Source organism: Sturnira hondurensis, unplaced genomic scaffold (genome assembly GCF_014824575.4).
Source record: "Sturnira hondurensis isolate 20B ecotype Veracruz unplaced genomic scaffold, ASM1482457v3 Scaffold0006496, whole genome shotgun sequence".
NCBI lineage: Eukaryota > Metazoa > Chordata > Mammalia > Chiroptera > Phyllostomidae > Sturnira > Sturnira hondurensis.
In genome coordinates this window covers 25,818,938-25,836,755 of record NW_028079127.1, presented here as the reverse complement: position 1 = coordinate 25,836,755, position 17,818 = coordinate 25,818,938, and the positions used below count along the sequence as shown (strand labels likewise).

The 17,818-nt window shown below is 37.9% G+C and overlaps 1 pseudogene; it reads left to right on the top strand.

Annotated features, from left to right (window-relative positions):
- Window positions 1-1,392: 1,392 nt before the first annotated feature.
- On the top strand, window positions 1,393-16,103 carry LOC118989619 (RNA polymerase II subunit A C-terminal domain phosphatase SSU72-like; annotated as a pseudogene).
- The last annotated feature ends 1,715 nt before the right edge of the window (window positions 16,104-17,818 follow it).

Genomic DNA, 17,818 nt, shown 5'->3' with positions numbered 1-17,818 from the left:
GCCAGCTGGTCCCCTTTCCTATTCATCCAATGGGAGATACCAGAGTGAGATTAGAAGGCAAGAATAATGTTTAGCTATTTCTTTTCTATTTTCTGGCAGTACTTTTTAAAGTATTCGGTCAGTGGTACCACCAGCAGAAACAGTGGCAGCGATGATTACCGGCAGACTGTGTGCCTCGGTCCCAGATGAGGTAGCTCAGATGCCACTGCAGCATTTTCAGTGTTCAGGGTGGTAGCATCCTTTTGTTTTCTCAGCCTATGGGAGGTAGCAGCCACCTTCAAATACAAATTTTGTGATAAACATACCTTCCTCTTTAACTTTTCCTGATCTATCATCTCCTTTAAACCAAATCCTTGCATTAAATTTAAATTTTACAAGTACTAGAATTTTCCATATTGGATATGAACTAACAGCTCTACATAGTGCTTTCAGTTTCACCAATTTCTTGATCCTGTTTCTTGGATTGCTTAAAACTATTACAGAACATGATTAAGCCGATAGAGGGGGGAGGTATGGCACAAACTTAGCCCCATAGTTTTTGGGTTCTTTCTACTCAGTTCCAGGCTTCTATACCTTATTTCTTTATTATCTCTTCAGCCTGCTGAACAGAATTGAGCAGAATCCATTTGGGAGATAGATCACTAATTAGAAGTATAATCAGTCCTATGTTGTTTCTAAAATCATTTTTTTAATTGTCTCTATTTCTTTGGTTTAGAAGATGGATTATTGCTCCACTTTTCTGGAAGCTTTCTCACACTGTTTCTCCAGGGATGCTGGATAAAATGCTGAACGCCCAGCTAAATTTGAATTTCAGATAAATATTTCACAAGTTATATTTATAATTAAAATATTTTTGTTTATATAAATTCAAATTTAATTAGATGTCTTGGAAGTTTGTTAAAAATGCCCCACTGTGTTCCAGTCAGACCTACTGATTCCAAAACTCTGGGGTTGGAGCCCAGCAATCTGTGTTTTAACAAACCTCCCAGGAATTTGTAACAGGAGCTGGAGTTTGAGAACCACTGCCTTAATGTTGGCAAACACAGAGCACCTCTAATTTTACTTCCTATTTCTTTGCCTTTGATGAAAGTTTTAATTTCTTGATTATATTATTTCCCACTATATCTGTTCTAGTCCAAGAATATTTCTTGCTGTAATTCCTTAGGAAGACACTACTAATTTATTTCCCAATGCATTATTATCTCAGAGTATACTTTTAACTTCTCATCCTCAAATTTTGGAACCTAAAACTTACTTTTTTCTGATATAATGCCTTATATCCTGAAATATTCTTCCTTGCAATCTGCCAGGTGATTCAGCCCCCCTGCAGCCCAGATTTGGGCTGTTTATTTAGCTCTAAGTTTCCATTGAAGATGAATCAAAAAGGACTACATGGCTAGTGAGTTAAAAGAGCCTCATGTGTTAATGCTGGCTTCTGGCACGACAAGGTACCACAATGCACACTTGAAAGCACTGAAATTCATTGTCATTATAATGACAGAATGTAAGACACTGTGGGTGGAAAGTTACATAAGTTATTTAGGTTAAGAAAGATTTAACAGTGGCCTGCAAATCACACTGAAACAAGTAACCATTTGTTTCGTCTACTCGTAAATTATGTTTTTGGTCTGTTTCTAATGGGAGCTGCCCTGCCTGGTTTCAGGAGCTGTAAACCCCCATTGCTAAGGCTGAGTGAGTGACCTTTGGACCATAAGCCACTAAGGATACAAAGCTTATCTCTCTGGCAGGAGCGCCACTTCTGCTCCTTTTTTCATAACTGGCCCCAATGCTTGATCAGTTAGCCAATGACGAGTAAGATTCCCCAAGGAGGGAACCACCTAAGACAGGCATGATCACGTGGAGGTCCCAGGGAAGGACTTAGGGGGCTATGGAGAAAGGGGGTGATGGACCCTCACCCCTCAGCTTTGATGAAGCCTGAGTCTTCATTTCTCCTAATTCCTTGGCTATCTTGCCTCCTCTGCCTGACTTAAGCCTGAAAAAATGACAGAGGGTAGTACAACCCTGTGCTAGAAAGGGCCAGCTCCCCAAGTGCTCATGCCTGAGAAAGAATACCTAAAATCCTGTGAAGCCTGCTTTGCTAAGAATGCTCTTAATTAAATGATAAAGATCTGGAAAGGAAATGTGTTTATTTCCCAAAGTTTTGTAGCCCTTTAGCTAATAGACCCTGACTCAGAATAGGCCCTCATAGTTCTTTGTATGCTATCTATTGTCTGATCCTTACTGCCTGACAATGAGTAATGAACTTTACCTGTATTCCTGCGCTAATTGAACCCAATAAAACCTGTCTCTGCAAGGGTCAGTATGCTCTCCCCCCGAGAGAGTAGCCAAGCCATTCTGAGCTGCTCCCCACTTGAGGGAGTAGCCATGCAGTTCCTTTTCCTCCACAGAACTCGGTAGTCCATGTGAATTTGTCTCATACCTCATCCATGACACCATAGGCACTGAGGGCCAGTGCCCACATCATGTTTCCTTAGGGAAATCTGGAATATAAAATGTTTGTGATGGATCCATTTAGGTTGATTTGGAGATTTTGATAGAGGCACTGTTTGAATTCACAGAGAAGAAATCTCATTTTTTTTACAGGTAAATAATTCTTGAAATAGGCATTATAAATTATGATGTGGCTTATTTACCATCAATACACACCCCCTTAGTTAGGTGTTGAATGGATCAATTGCAAGACAGCATTGGTCCAGGTAAATGTTAGAAAATAAATGTTGCTGGGCAAGGTGATTTTTAATGAATAAGATTGAAATGATTTCTTTTTCTACAGAGGAAGGATTCATGCTTCCAGAACACATACTTTAACTGAGAGAAATGTCGGACTTGAGCATTGGTTTCAAATTATGCAGACACTGATCAACCTCATTACTAATACAAATATTCTCATTAAAACAATAATGAGATAGTATTTTTCATTGATGTTATTGGCAATTTAAAAAACATCAACAAAAGATTATAGACTATCAAAAGTATAGTGAGATCTAAATGCTTAGATTCTTCTTATAGGAATGTTAGCATAAATTTTATGAAGGTTAATTTGATTGTATATATCAAAATTTTTCCAATATTCCCTTTGACTCAGTAATTCAATCAATTGTGTTTCATCTTAAATAACTAGACATTAGGAAATATTTATGTACCAGAAAGTTCCTTAAAATTTTTAAAAATAACAAAAGTTTAGAAATGTCTCACTTGAATGTCTAACAGTAATAGAATGGCCAAATAAATTATGGTGTTTATAAGACAGAATCATTATATGATAATTAAATACTTTTTATATAAAATTCTTGTGATATAATGTGAGATGAAAAGAAGGATAAAATATGATACAAGGAGGTGGGAGGAGATAATGAGGGGAAGGATTTTCAGGAACTACTATAAAGGACACATAGAAAAAACCAAGAGTGGGTGGAAGCAAGAGGGGGAGGTGGGTTTGGCTGGAGTGGTGGGGAGTGGTGGGGAATAAATGCAAATAACTGTAATTGAACAACAATAAAATAATTTTTCCTTTTCTTAATTTTTATTTGTTTTTATTTTTTATTGTAATTCAAGTACAGTTTTCTGCTCTTTACCCCCACCCCAGCCCACCACCTCATCCATCTCCACCTCCCTCCCCTGTTTCCACCTCCCCTGGTTATGATCCTTGTTTCCTTTATAATTTTTCCTGCAAACCCTTCACCCTTTTCTCCTAAAATTCCCTCCCCGTCCCCTCTGGTCCCTGTAAGCCTGTTCTCAATTTCAGTGTCTTTGGATATATTTTGCTTGTTTGTTTGTTTTATTGATTAGGTTCCTGTTAAAGGTGAGATCATATGGTATTTGTCTTTCACTGCCTGGCTTATTTTGCTTAGCATAATGCTTTCTAGTTCCATCCATACTGTTTCAAAGGGTAGGAGCTCATTCTTTCTTTCTGCTGCATAGAATTCCATAGTGTAAATCTACCATAGTTTTTTTATCCATTCATTTACTGATGGGCGCTTGGGTTGCTTCCAACACTGGCTATTGTAAATTCTGCTGCTATGAAGATGGGGGTGCATAGGTTCTTTTGGATTGGTGTTTCAGGGTTCTTAGGATATACTCCCAACAATCAGATAATTTTTTAAAAAAGAATATTATACATAAACTATCTCAATTTTGTGTATATATACACAAGTGTGTGTGTTCATAATAAAATGGAGAATAAAACACATTAAAATGCTGATAACTACTTTCTGTAATTGATAGTTTTAGTATCTGCCATCTTCCTTCATATACCTTCCCCTGTATTTTCTAATATTTAAAAATAATAATTTATTACATTTAAATTGAAAATAAAATTGTATGCTGTTTTATTAAAAAGTTTTATTGAAATTTTCCCAGGAATCCCAGAATTAGTCTAATAATTTAATTATTTATTATGTTATAAAACTAGCTTTTATTGAGTGCCTATTATGTGCTAAGCACAATAATACACATGAACACATACACATGCACAGATAAACTATCTCAGGCAGTGATAAGTATTATGAGAACATAATGTAGGATATAAAAAATAAAGAATAGAAAGTGATGGAGTTGGGATACCATTTTTTTTGAGGGGAGAGAAGGCCTCTTCTATGAGACTTACACAAAATAAAGAAACTGGCTGGACAGCTATCTGAAGGAAGAATATTTCAAGCAGAGACAAGCACAAGGTAGAAAGGTCCTTGGGTTGACAGTGTGTTTGGCATGTTTAAAGTATACAAAAAGGCCAATGTGACTGGAGAGATTTGAGCAATGAAAAAAAAATTAGAAAATTAAGGTGGAGCCAGAATATAGGACATTGTAAGACCTAAAAAATGTCATTCTTCTGTTAATGACAATGGAAAACCAATGGAAAATTCTGAGCAGACAATTGACCTTATCTAACTGGTTTGAGAAATATTATTCAATATAGTGAATAAAGAGGCTATAGAGAGAGGAAAAGTGGAAAAAGACCAGTCTTCCTAACTGGAAGCTTGAAAGACTAGTTAGAAAGCTTTCAGTATGATTAACTTGAAAGATAATGATTGTTTTGATAAGGATGGTGGCAATAGAAGAAGTGAGACATGGTCAGATTCTGGATGTAGTTGAAAATACAGCCAATTAGATTTTTTTTTAAGATTTTATTTAGTTTTTTAGATAGGGGAAGGGAGGGAGAAAGAGTTGGAAAGAAACATCAATGTATGATTGCCCCTCAAATGCCCCTCACTAGGGACCTCTCCCTCAACCCAGGCATGTGCCCTGACTAGGAATTGTACCAGCTACCCTTTGGTTCGCAGGCCAACACTGAATCCACTAAGCCACATCAGCCAGGGCATAATTAGCCTTTTTGATGGAATAGATGTCAGGCATAAGAGAGGAGTCAGGATCATGCCAAGATTTTGAGCTAACCAATTTGAAGAATGAAGTTGCCTTAATAAAATAGAGAATACCATAAGAGAAACAGATTGATGATTTGGGAGGGATGGACAGAGAATCAAGAATTTTGTTTTGGATACGTTTAATTTAAAGTACCTATTAGGGCAAGTGTGTTTTTCTCTTCATGCCACCTGCACCTATGGCTCTCTGGGAACGTGGCATGTAGCCTTTTCTCTGTGGACACCGAGTACGTGTCAGTCGTGACACCAACATCTTCTTCCTGCTCGACGACTCCTTACGTGTGGGCCTTGGTCTCCACTAGTGCACCATTCTTGTCTTCAGTATCTGAACTGTGGGGCAGGTTACTATTCTATGGTGTGCCCATTGGAGCTTCAGAATGAAACAACCTTTTTGGACCGCTTGGGAGAATTTATAGTGCTGGATGAACAGATAAACTCTTTCCTTCCTAGAGGAGGGAAGATGGTGATGGAGTAGGAAGGAGCAGATTCCATTTCCCCCACACACATGGGAGAAAATCTTGGCTGATCTATGGAGGAACAGCGCAAACAGCCAACAGTTCCCCAGAATATATGAAAATAAGAGACCAGAAACTGTAATGGACACTGAAAAAAAGACAGTTAGGAGACTGCTACATGATGGTAGAGTCTTAGGGACCAGAGCAAAGACAGGAGCAGCAGTGGCCTCAGCCGGTGCCCAGTGCCTGGAACCCAGTGCCGGGTGCCCAGCACCCAGCTCCCAGTGCACCTCAGCCAGTGCCCAGCGCCGGGTGCATCTACCACGGACTCTTTGGGAGTCCAGTGCCTGCTGAAGGGTCCTTGGGAGAGAGCTGGGTTATCAGCTCCTTCCCTCCCCAGCCAAGCAAGGTTGGGCACTGGGAGAGACCTGTTGGCTTAAGTTTGCAGAGACTGTGATAATGACAAAGGGCAGAGATCAACCTTGGACTCTGTGGTCGCCAGCTCAGGAAAATTGAGAGGTGCAGTGTCGAGCTCTAACTCACGGGTCTGGCTGGGGAATTAGGCTCTGCTGAGAGGCAGGCTTTCTTAAGGAGACATTTTTGGAAAAGTAAACTGAAGGATTCTCCTTTGACAGCCAGCCTTTGGCCTGCTCCCCACCCAGCCTGGCAGCGATCCAGAGATTGGGTGGAAGCCCTTGAATTCCCCCACAGAACTGGGAAGGTCCCTACCAGATCCCGAGGGACCCAGGCAGCCTGGCTGGCATGCAAATGCGCCTGCACCCCAGCCCACAGCGAGGACCCTGGGGAAAGTACTCTGGAAAGGACTTAGATCCCCTTCGTGGGGCTCTGGGGAGAGGCGCCAGGTTAGCTCTTGGGAGAGCACTCCCAGAAAGACCACACAAATCACTCCTCACCTACTACAGCCAGAAAAACCAGTTTGGCCAGTTTGAAACCAACAGGAGATTTTTTTTAAGCAATCTTTTATCTTTTTAATTTTATTATTGTTTTGTATTTCAATACTTTCCCCTCTCTTTTCTTCTTTCCTGTTTTATTCCTTCCTCCCTTCTTTCCAAACTTATTGCTTTTTCCTCCCTTCTCCTGCCTTTTTAAAATTTTGTTTTGTTTTCTTTTACCCACAAGTGAAACAAACAACTTGGAACTGAGAAAAGACCAGAGTTGGAACCAAAGAGGGGGCATCCCAACAGTAGAGACAGAGAGACTAATTTCACTTTGCTATAGCAGAGAAGACACAAGTTCCTGCATATCTGTATCATTATTTTTTATTATTCTCACTTCTTTTATATTTTAATAGTGTCTTTATATTCCTCCTCTCTCTGTATAGGCTTCTTTGCCTTGGCTGGTTATATTGTATCATTTGACAGGTTTTCCCTGTTCTCTCCTCCACAGTGTATTGCTAATTTTCTATACGTCACCCCACTTGTTTTTGTTTAGCCCACTACCCAAAGTTCTATACCCCCTATTCATATTATCTAGATCACATAGAGTCTGTCATATGATTGTTACTCTAATATTACTATAAATAATAGCTGTTCTGTACAACTGTAAATACTTCACAATCTATATCTCCCAGATCCACATCACCCACTTCACAGTTTCCTGAATTCTATTACTGGAGTGATTAATTCTATTTGCCCACACACTACACCTATTTACTATCCTTTACTCTCACCTTACCTCAGAATCTGACCTCCAACAACCTTACTGCTTTGTGGATCCAACTCACAAGCCTTCTCTCTCCAACAAGAAATTTATCGTTTGTCCATCCTTTCTTAAAAGTGGCAAGTTGGGTTGAAATTATGGTTAACATTATATATAGCCTAAAAATTTTCTATCTCTTCTCTACCAGCTGTGACTGTAAATATCATAAAATACTCTCCTGCTGTCATAAACTATTTTGCCTCCCACTCCAACAAACACACACACAAAAAGGAGTAGGTGAAAGCAGAGAACACCAGGATACCCAAAGGAGACTGCACCACTGAATTTCACAGGTATTCTACCACAGAAGTTCACACCATAAAACCAGGGAGTCAGAACAAATCAATTTAAGAAGCTGAGAGTAACAAGATGAATCTCACAAACAATGGGAAGACAAAGAAACAATCCCCAAATGAAATAAAAGGTGGAAGCCTCAAAAAGAATGTGAGATGAAATACAGGCAAGTCAACTATCAGATATTGAATTCAAAGCACTGGTTATCAGGAATTTTAAAGAGTTCACAATGAGCTACCAGAAACTAGAGGGTAGCTACAATGAACTCACTGCAAACTTTATCAACATGAAAAAGGAAATAGAAACTATCATCAAGGGGAAATGAAGAATACAATTTCTTAACTGAAGAACACAGAGGAAGGAATCAAAAGCAGGATCCATGAAGCAGAAGATTGGATCAGTGAGTTGGAGGACAAAGTAGAAAAAAACTCCCAGAATAAGCAAGAAAAGAAAAAGATCAGAAAGAATGAAGAGGGATTAAGAGAAATGCAAGACATGTGAAACATAATAATATCTGAATAATAGGGATACCAGAAGGAGAAGAAGAAGAACGAGAGATAGAAAACCTATTTGAAAAAGTAATGATGGAAAACTTCCCTAATTTGATGAGAGAAAAAGTCTCTCAAATCCAGGAAACACAGAAAGTCCCAATCAAGAAGAACCCAAAGAGGCCCACTTCAAGACACATCATCATTAAAATGGCAAAGTTCCAAGACAAAGAGAGAATCTTAAAGGTGGCAGGGGAGAAACAGGAAGTAACATGCAAGGGATTTTAACACCAATAAGGATAGCTGCTTTCTTCTCAATGGAAACACTCCAAACAAGAAGAGAATGGTAAGAAATATTCCAAGTAATGAGAACCAGAGGCCTGCAACCAAGGCTACTTTACCCAGCAAGGCTCTCAATCAAGATAGAAGGCCAAATAAAGAACTTCCAAGACAAAAGAAGTCTAAAAGAATATGCCTCCACCAAACCAGATCTGAAAGAGATACTAAAAGGACTGCTTTAATAAAAAGAAGGAAAAAAGAGAGAGAGAGATAAGAACACAGGTACAAAAATCGCTGCCTGACTTATTTCAGGCCCTTATTTTGATCCTAGTGCATTTCAATTATATCTGGAACTGAATGGATTTTTTCTCTCCAAAAAGTGATGCATTTAAAAAGACTTATCAATAATAACTTTAAACATAAATGGATTAAATGTTTCAATCAAAAGACACAGAATAGCTGAATGGATAAGAAACCATGACCCACATATATACTGCCTGCAAGAGATCCACCTCAGGACAAAGACCTACTCAAACTAAAAGTGAAAGGCTGGAAACAAATTTTTCCAAGGAAACACACAAGAAAAAAAAGCTGTGGTACAAATACTCATATCAGACAAAATAGAATTCAAAAAAGGGCCATAACAAGAGACCCAGGAGGTCACTTCATGACACTCAAAGGAAGAATCCACCAAGAAGACATTAACATCATAAATATATATGCACCCAACATAGGAGCACCCAAATAGATAAAGAAAATCTTGAAGGACTTCAAGAAAGATATTGACACCAACACAATTACAGTATAGGATTTTAACACCTCACTGTCAAAAATGGACAGATCTTCCAAACAAAATATCAACAAAGATGTAGCGGCATTAAACAACACCCTAGATGAAATGGACTTAACTGATATATATAGACCCCTTCATCCCAAAGACGCTAAATACACATTCTTTTCAAATGCACATGGGACATTTTCAAAGATAGATAACGTGATAGGACACAAAACAAGCCTCAACAAATTCAAGAAAATTGAAATCATACCAAGCATTTTCTCCAACCACAAAGGACTAAAAATGGAAACCAACCCCAAAGGAAAAACCCAAAACACCCCAAATCATGGAGATTGAATGGCATGCTATTAAACAATGTCAAGAATGAAATTAGGAAAGAAATCAAAAAGTTTCTGGAAAATAATGAAATTGAACTCACAACGACCTAAAAGTTATGGGACACAGTAAAGGCAGTCCTGAGACAGAAGTTCATAGCAATACAGGCCTATCTAAAAAAGAAACATTTCAAACAAATAACCTAACCCTATGCCTACAAGTACCCAAGGAACAACAACAAAGACAGCCAAGAGCAAATAGAAAGAAGGAAATAACCAAGATCAGAGCAGAATTAAATAACATGGAGACTAAAAGCACAATTCTAAGTATCAATGAGTCCAAGAGTTAGTTTTTTGAAAAGATAAATAAAATCGGCATGCCTTTAAGTAGGCTCATCAGGAAAAGAAGAGAGAGGACCCAAATAAACACAATCAGAAATGAAAGAGAAGAGATTACAACTGACACCACGGAAATACAAATGATTGTAAGAAATTACTATGAAGAATTGTATGCCAAGAAATTGGAAAACCTAGGTAAAATGGACAAATTTCTAGAAAACTATAATCTTCCAAAACTCAATGAAAAGGAAGCAGAAAACCTGAACAGACCAATAACAGCAGATGAAGTTGAAGCAGTAATCAAAAAACTCCCATCACACAAAAGCCCTGGACCAGATGGTTTCGCAGGAGAATTCTACAAAGCATTTAAGGAAGAGCTAACTTATATTCTTCGCAGGGTATTCCAAAAATCCCAAAATGGTGGAAGACTCCCAAACTCTTTTTGTGAAGCCAGCATCATTCTAATTCCAAAACCAGATAAAGACACAACAAAGAAGAAAACCTTCGGGCCAATATTGCTGATGAACATAGACTCCAAATCCTCAACAAAATATTGGCAAACCACATCCAACATACATTAAAAAGATCATTCACCATGACCAAACAGGATTTATCCCAGGGGTGCAAGGATGGTCAAATATTTGCAAATCAGTAAGTGAGTACACATCACATAAACAAAAGCAAAGACAAAAAACACATGATCCTATCAACAGGTGTGGAAAAGGCTTTTGATAAGGTATAACAACCATTTATGATAAAAAAAACACTCAGCAAAGTGGGAATGGAGGGGGCATTCCTCAATATAAAGAGGCCATATATGAGAGACCTACAGATAATATCACACTCAATGGGCAAAAACTAAAATCTTTCCCACCAAGATCAGAAACAAGACAAGGTTGTCCACTTTCACCACTTCTATTCAATATAGTATTGGAAGTGTTAGCCACAACAATCAGACAAGAAAAGAAAATAAAAGGCATCCAAATCAAAAAGGAGGAAACAAAACTGTCATTGTTTGCAGACGACTTGATAGTGTACATGTGAAAGTCTATAGACTCTACCCAAAAACTGCTCAAACTAACAAATGAATTTGGCAAAGGAGCCAGATACAAAGTCAATATCCAGAAATTAAAGGCGTTTTTCTATACTAACAATGAAACAACAGAAGCAGAAATCAAGAAAAAAATCCCATCCCATATAGCAAAAAAAGAAAAAAGAATATCTGGGAATAAACCTAACCAAGGAGTTAAAAGACCTATACACAGAAAACTACAAAACACTGAAGAAAGAAATCAAGGAAGACATAAACAAATGGAAACAGATACTGTGTTCATGGATCAAAGGAACTAACACCATCAAAATGTCCATACTACCCGAAGCAATTTACAGATTCAATGAAATACCTATTAAAGTACCAATGGCATATCTCACAGACATAGAACAAACACTTCAAAAATCTATATGGAACCATAAACCACCCTGAATAGATGCTACAATTTTTAGAAAGAACAAAGTAGAAGGGATCACAATACCTGATACCAAACTGTATTACAAGGCCACTGTAATCAAAACAGCCTGGTACTGGCATAAAAACAGACACATAGACCAATGGAACAGAACAGAGAGCCCAGATATTAACCCAACTCTCTATAGGCAATTAATATTCGACAAAGGGGGCAGTAAAATGGAGTAAAGCATAAACATAAAATGGAGTAAAAATAGCCTTTTCAACAAATCGTGTTGGGAGAACTGGACAGCTACATGCAAAAAAAAAAAAAAATGAAACTTGAGCACTAACTTACACCACACCACAAAATAAATTTAAGGTGGATAAAAGACTTAAATATAAGCCGTGACACAATTAAAGTCCTAGAGGAAAACATTGGCAGGAAAATCTCAGATATTTCAAGCAGCAATATTTTTCCTGATATGTACCCTAGAACGAGGGACATAAGGGAAAGAATAAACAAATGGGATCTCATCAAAATAAAAAGCTTCTGCATGGCCAAAGAAAACAGTATTAAAATGAAGAGAAGAGACTGTATGGGAAAACATATTTGCCATTGATACCTCAGACAAAGATTTAATCTCCAAAATATACAAAGAACTCACACGACTCCACTGTAAGAAAACAAAGAACCCAACTTAAAAATGGGCCAAGGTCTTGAACTGGCACTTCTCCAAGGAGTACATACAGAGGATCCAGAGACACATGAAGAGATGCTCAATATTGCTTGCTATCAGAGAGATGCAAATTAAAACCACAATGAGATACCACTTTACACTGGTCAGAATGGCCATCATAAACAGAACAACAAAGAACAAATGTTGGAGAGGTTGTGAGGAAAAGGGGACCCTAGTTCACTGTTGGTGGGATTGCAGACTGGTACAACCATTATGGAAAATAATATGGAATTTTCTAAGAAAACTAAAGATGAACATGCCTTTTGACCCAGCAATCCCAGTGTTAGGAGTATATCCTAAGAACCCTGAAACACCAATCCAAAAGAACCTATGCACCCCAATGTTGATAGCAGCACAATTTACAATAGCCAAGTGTTGGAAACTACCTAGGTGTCAATCAGTAAATGACTGGATCAAAAAACTATGGTACATTTACACAATGGAATTCTATGCAGCAGAAAGAAAGAAGGAGCTCCTACCCTTTGCAACTGCATGGATGGAAATGGAAAGCATGCTGAGTGAAATAAGCCAGGTGTTGAAGGACAAATACCATATGATCTCACGTTTAACAGGAAGCTAAACAACAAAGCAAACAAGCAAGCAAAATATAACCAAAGACATTGAAATACAGAACAGGCTGACAAGGACCAGAGGGGAAAGGGGAGGGAATTTCAGGGGGAAAGGCTAAGAATTCACAGAAACTAGTATAAAGGACACATGGACAAAAACTAAGGGAGGTGGAAATAGGAGAGTGGGGGGAAGCACTTGGGGAGGTGGGCTGGGATGGGAGTAAAAGACGGAAAACTGCCCTTGAACAAGAATTAAATTTTTAAAAAAGGTACCCCATTAGATACTCAAGTGGTGATATACAGTATACAGTAGAGTATAACTGGATGCAAATATCTGAAGTGTATGAAAAAGGATGTAATGGGAAATTTATGATTGGCACTGCAGTTCTACAAAATATTTAAAGGGAAGAGACTAGATGATCTAAACTAAAGTTTTGAGTGCAGATATAGCACATGTTGGAAGATGAAGATTTAGGGCCTCCCGGTGTTAGAAGTTAGGCAGGCAAATAGGAATTGTCAAAGGAGCCAGCATCTGCAGCCTATGTGAAACCATTATCTAGGGTAGAGATTCTTGAATTTTAATGTATATATGAATCACCTCAGTATTGCATTAAAATGCAAATTCTGACACTGAATCAGGATGTCATTTGTGATTCTGCTTTTATAACAACAGGCTTCCAGGCAATGCCTATTCTGCTGGTCCTTGGACCACACATTGAATGATAATGACCTACGAGAGAATGGCAGAATAAATTGATTAGGGGAATATTCTTGTATCTCTGGCAAGTTCTAAAGGTTCACATAAAATTCATGATCATGAATTTAGACTGAAATTAGCACTGTTATGTGTTTCTTTAAGGCCACTTAGCTATTTTGGTGCAGGTGTAAAGTAGGTGCAGGTCATATTTAAACTGGGTTCCGTTTTTCTAAATGAGTAAGAAGGAGGGTGAGAGGGACCAAAGAGCAGACAAACTAAGCAAGGGAGTGATTGTAATGTTGGACTATGAAACAGAAGAACAATAGAGAAAAATGAAAATATTAAGGGGTGATTGATCAATGGTAAAATTTTGGTGAGGTCAGTGGTTTGGAGATTGCAGTGTATTGGGACAATGTTAGGGTTGGAAGATGAGATGGGCTAAGATAGAAAGACTGGAAGTGTTAACAGAAGCATGACATGCTTGAGATTATGGAGGGATTGCAGTCATTTCAAAGTCCAGGTTATATCATAGTGGCCAATAATTGAGGTGGAATGATAATAAAGACAACTAACTAAGTGGCAGATATTGGAAATATATCTATGTAAAAATTAACATCCCTAAGTATTGAAACAAAAAATGTGGAAGAGAGAGAGGGGGTGGGGAGAGAAATGAACTATATACTAAAATTTTAAGGAATCAAGGACAATTGTTCTGAGATTTGCAGATAACTGAAAAAGGGAAGGACAGTGGCGGTGGAGAAGGAGAGTAGTTATTGAAGTTCAGAAATATTTTCCATTCTCCTCGTACAAGTTGTTTGGTAGAAATTCCCCAAAGAAGTTATGACTGTTCATACAAATCACTTGGCTCCATTAATGTGAGTGTAAGATGTCACATCTTTAAGAGCCAGTATGAGTCTCCATCTCTCCTTATCTCTGTCACAATGAGTCATTAGATGTAGGTTCTATCTATCTGGCCTCCAAGTGATGGTGACATAGAATAAAAATTTCCATTGACCAGAGGTGGAATCATTAGATGAATAAACTTCTGTTGTTTTAAGCCAGTAAAATACTGGATTGGTTGTTAATGAATGATAATGAATGCCATCTTAATTAATATGCTTAATTTGAAGTATGAACTTCAAAGAAACTTGAAATTCTTAGAGAATAGCTTTGATGTGTTATTAAGAGCAAGGAAGTTAATATTTCCTGTTCTGGGCTTAAAGCTACCAGCTGTGTGGGAGAGAAAAGAGAGAAATTATATCTTCAGAAGGCGAGGAAAGAGAGACAATTTAGAGAATTTTGCTCAGCATTTGAAAGGGGTATTTGAAAGGGGTAGCTAAATAAAGGGGATATTTGGAAAAAGAGTAGGAGTGTGCTGGGAGACTTGCAGTAATCAACAATACAGGACAGAGGTCGCCAAACTTTTCCTTTATAGGACCAACTAGTAAATATTTCAGACTTTATGGGTCAAGAGTCAAAGTCAAAGATATTATGGGTGCTTATGTAACCACTTAAAATGTAATTATTAAAATATATTTTTAAGCATTCTTAACTCTCAGGACATACAAAGCCAGAAGGTGGGATGTAGTTTACTGACTCCTGATCCGGAGCATAACAGATGAGGTCCTCCTTGGTTTTCAAGAATGTTACCGTAATCAGTATATAATTACTGTTAAGCATTCTCCCACTAGGCTGTTTCTGCTGCTGTGCCTGTAACATCCACTCCCACCTCCATTAACTGTCACTGCCAGCACCACAATAAACAATAGAGGATTACTATTATTCCTTCAACATTATCATTCTGAGTACTTCGAGCATTACCTACCACTTCTTAGTGCTTGTTTTTTTCTATGCTTTCTGTGTAGAATCATTAGCTCATTTATGGTTTACCATAATCCTGTGAGGCTGGTGGTATTGTTTTCATCAAAGACCTGAAAAAACTCTGACTTAGAAAAAATTAAATTCTGGTCTGAAGCCAGAAAGTTGGGACACTGAGACGGCCTTCATGTGCTGATCACCGCTGCCCAGCAGCAGTGGTCTGCTCAAGCAACTAGAACCAGAGCACAGAGATGCACAACATTTTTAGCAAATTGAAATCGTGTCTGGCTCTTTGGAACATGAGAGATTCACATGAAGCTTCTGGGGCCAGTACCCCAAAAGCCCAATGTTTATTATTTCAAAACCACATATGATGAGATGTACAATGGTCTACTAACAAAAACCAAGGAACTCTTACCAACAAAATGGCATTTTACACATGTTGGACAGAAATAAGCAAATCAAGCCCCAGCCAGAAGGGTTCCAGAACTGCAAACACTTGTTTGACTTGATCCTCACCTGCAGAGAGATGGAAGACCTGAATTCTGGTAAGCAGGAGACTTGCCCACCAGTTCATGTGACCAACATGGACATCCAGAACAACCAAGAAGAGTCCACCCTGGAGACATCTCTCACCTGTGAGCTCCACCAGTGCATTCAGCACAGGAGGACTAGAGAATGAGACAGAAGAGATGCTGAAGTTCAAGTAGAAGAGCAGCCATATCTTCCTACACATTGTCTGCTTCTACTGAGCAGCCATTGTTCCTCCTCTTGTTAATACTTGTTACTTCCTGACCCCTGTTTTGACTCTAAGGGCCACTGCCTGTGGATGGCCACCTCTGCACTGTAGATTGAGTTGAGAAGACAGATATGAGTGCAGATCCGCAACTATGAAGTTTAGTATCCCACTCTTACTTACAAGTGCAATATTGATTATAAAGTTTTTTTTCTTTAACAAACACAGAAAAACACTGTTTGTAGTTCATTGTCACCCAATATATGTTTCCTTCATTGTGCATTCTTCCCCTCCCTCGTATCTGGCTAGAATATACAAACATCTATAGGGAAAGAACCTGCAATTGTCCAATGAACAGATGCTGCTGGTCAGAAAGAAAGGAAAATTAAATTCTTTCCATACTTGTGGATACCAATACAAACAATATTCCCTTTTCTACAAAATGTCACATCTAAAAGTTATATTGTGTTGCTCATTAATACAGTTCCTCCTTTTCAAGACATTAGGTATGTTTCAACTTCCCCTGTTCAGAAGGAATACCGGTAGCAAGAAAGACAAGCTATACAATTTGCTCTAAATGTTATGAATCCTGTGACCATTGATATGTTGAAGTGTTCTTCTGTCCTGCCCTCTTTTGACCTACGTTATGATCTCCCCCAAATTGGTTGATTTGGGGCCTGAAATGGCTGCCTTTATGTTAGTTTGATCTCACAAAGTCAGTACTTGAGGTTTTAAATATTTAAAATCAATGAACAGCTTGAGAAGAAGAGGACTGATCAAATGAGAGGTATGTGACCTCAATTTCTTCAATCTATTTGAAGTTGACTTTGATTTCCTAAAGGAAGATAAAAAAGATTGAAAGTAAAATAGAAAAGTGTACTTTTGTTGTAGCCAGATAATGCGCTTGAGCTATCCGACCTGTCTCAGAGAAAAGAAAAGCCAATTGAATAATATGATGAGGCCTATTGAAGAGGACTAGGCAGGCAGATAAGACACAACAGGATAGCCACATAGGATAGGATAACCTCTCAACATTCACTGTCCATTCACCTTACATGCAGTTAAAACAACAGCAGCGGTGTAATAACACTATTTATATTCTTGCAACTTGCTTATCCTCTTAGTCATCATTTTGGGGGTATTTTTTAATTTGTAAGTATCTTTATTAAACATTTGTGACAAAAATTACATAGTGTTACATGGTATGAATTTTATATCTGTATCTACATCTAACTCCTTTTTAATATACAGGCTATTAACAACTTTTATATATTAGCATTTCCATTATGTTTTAGTATTTGCAGCCATTTATGGTTATTTTCTTAGAACAATTTCCTACAGATTGAATTTCCTATTAGAGCTTAAAAGTCAACAGTTTTCTTAAGATCCGTGTAATCACCAAACTGTAATTATTGAAAATAAGAAGCTCCTTGAATTTTAAGGAAGTATTTCAAAAGGTTTTTTTAATCTGGTTTACTTGCATGGGAGTTGGGGGACAGGATAACATTGGAATGAAAGATGGTAATAGGTGAATATCCCAGATAAGAGATACTGTATTTTCTAAGTTCCGATATTTTCTAAAACGTTCACAGATTTTGAGTTATCAGTACAAACATTGAGCTTCTTTCAACTATTCTAATTGTTCTATATATTTTGTATGTAACATATTGTATAATACATACATATGATACCATATCATCTCAATAAATTGTGGTTAGTGGTTAGTGTGTA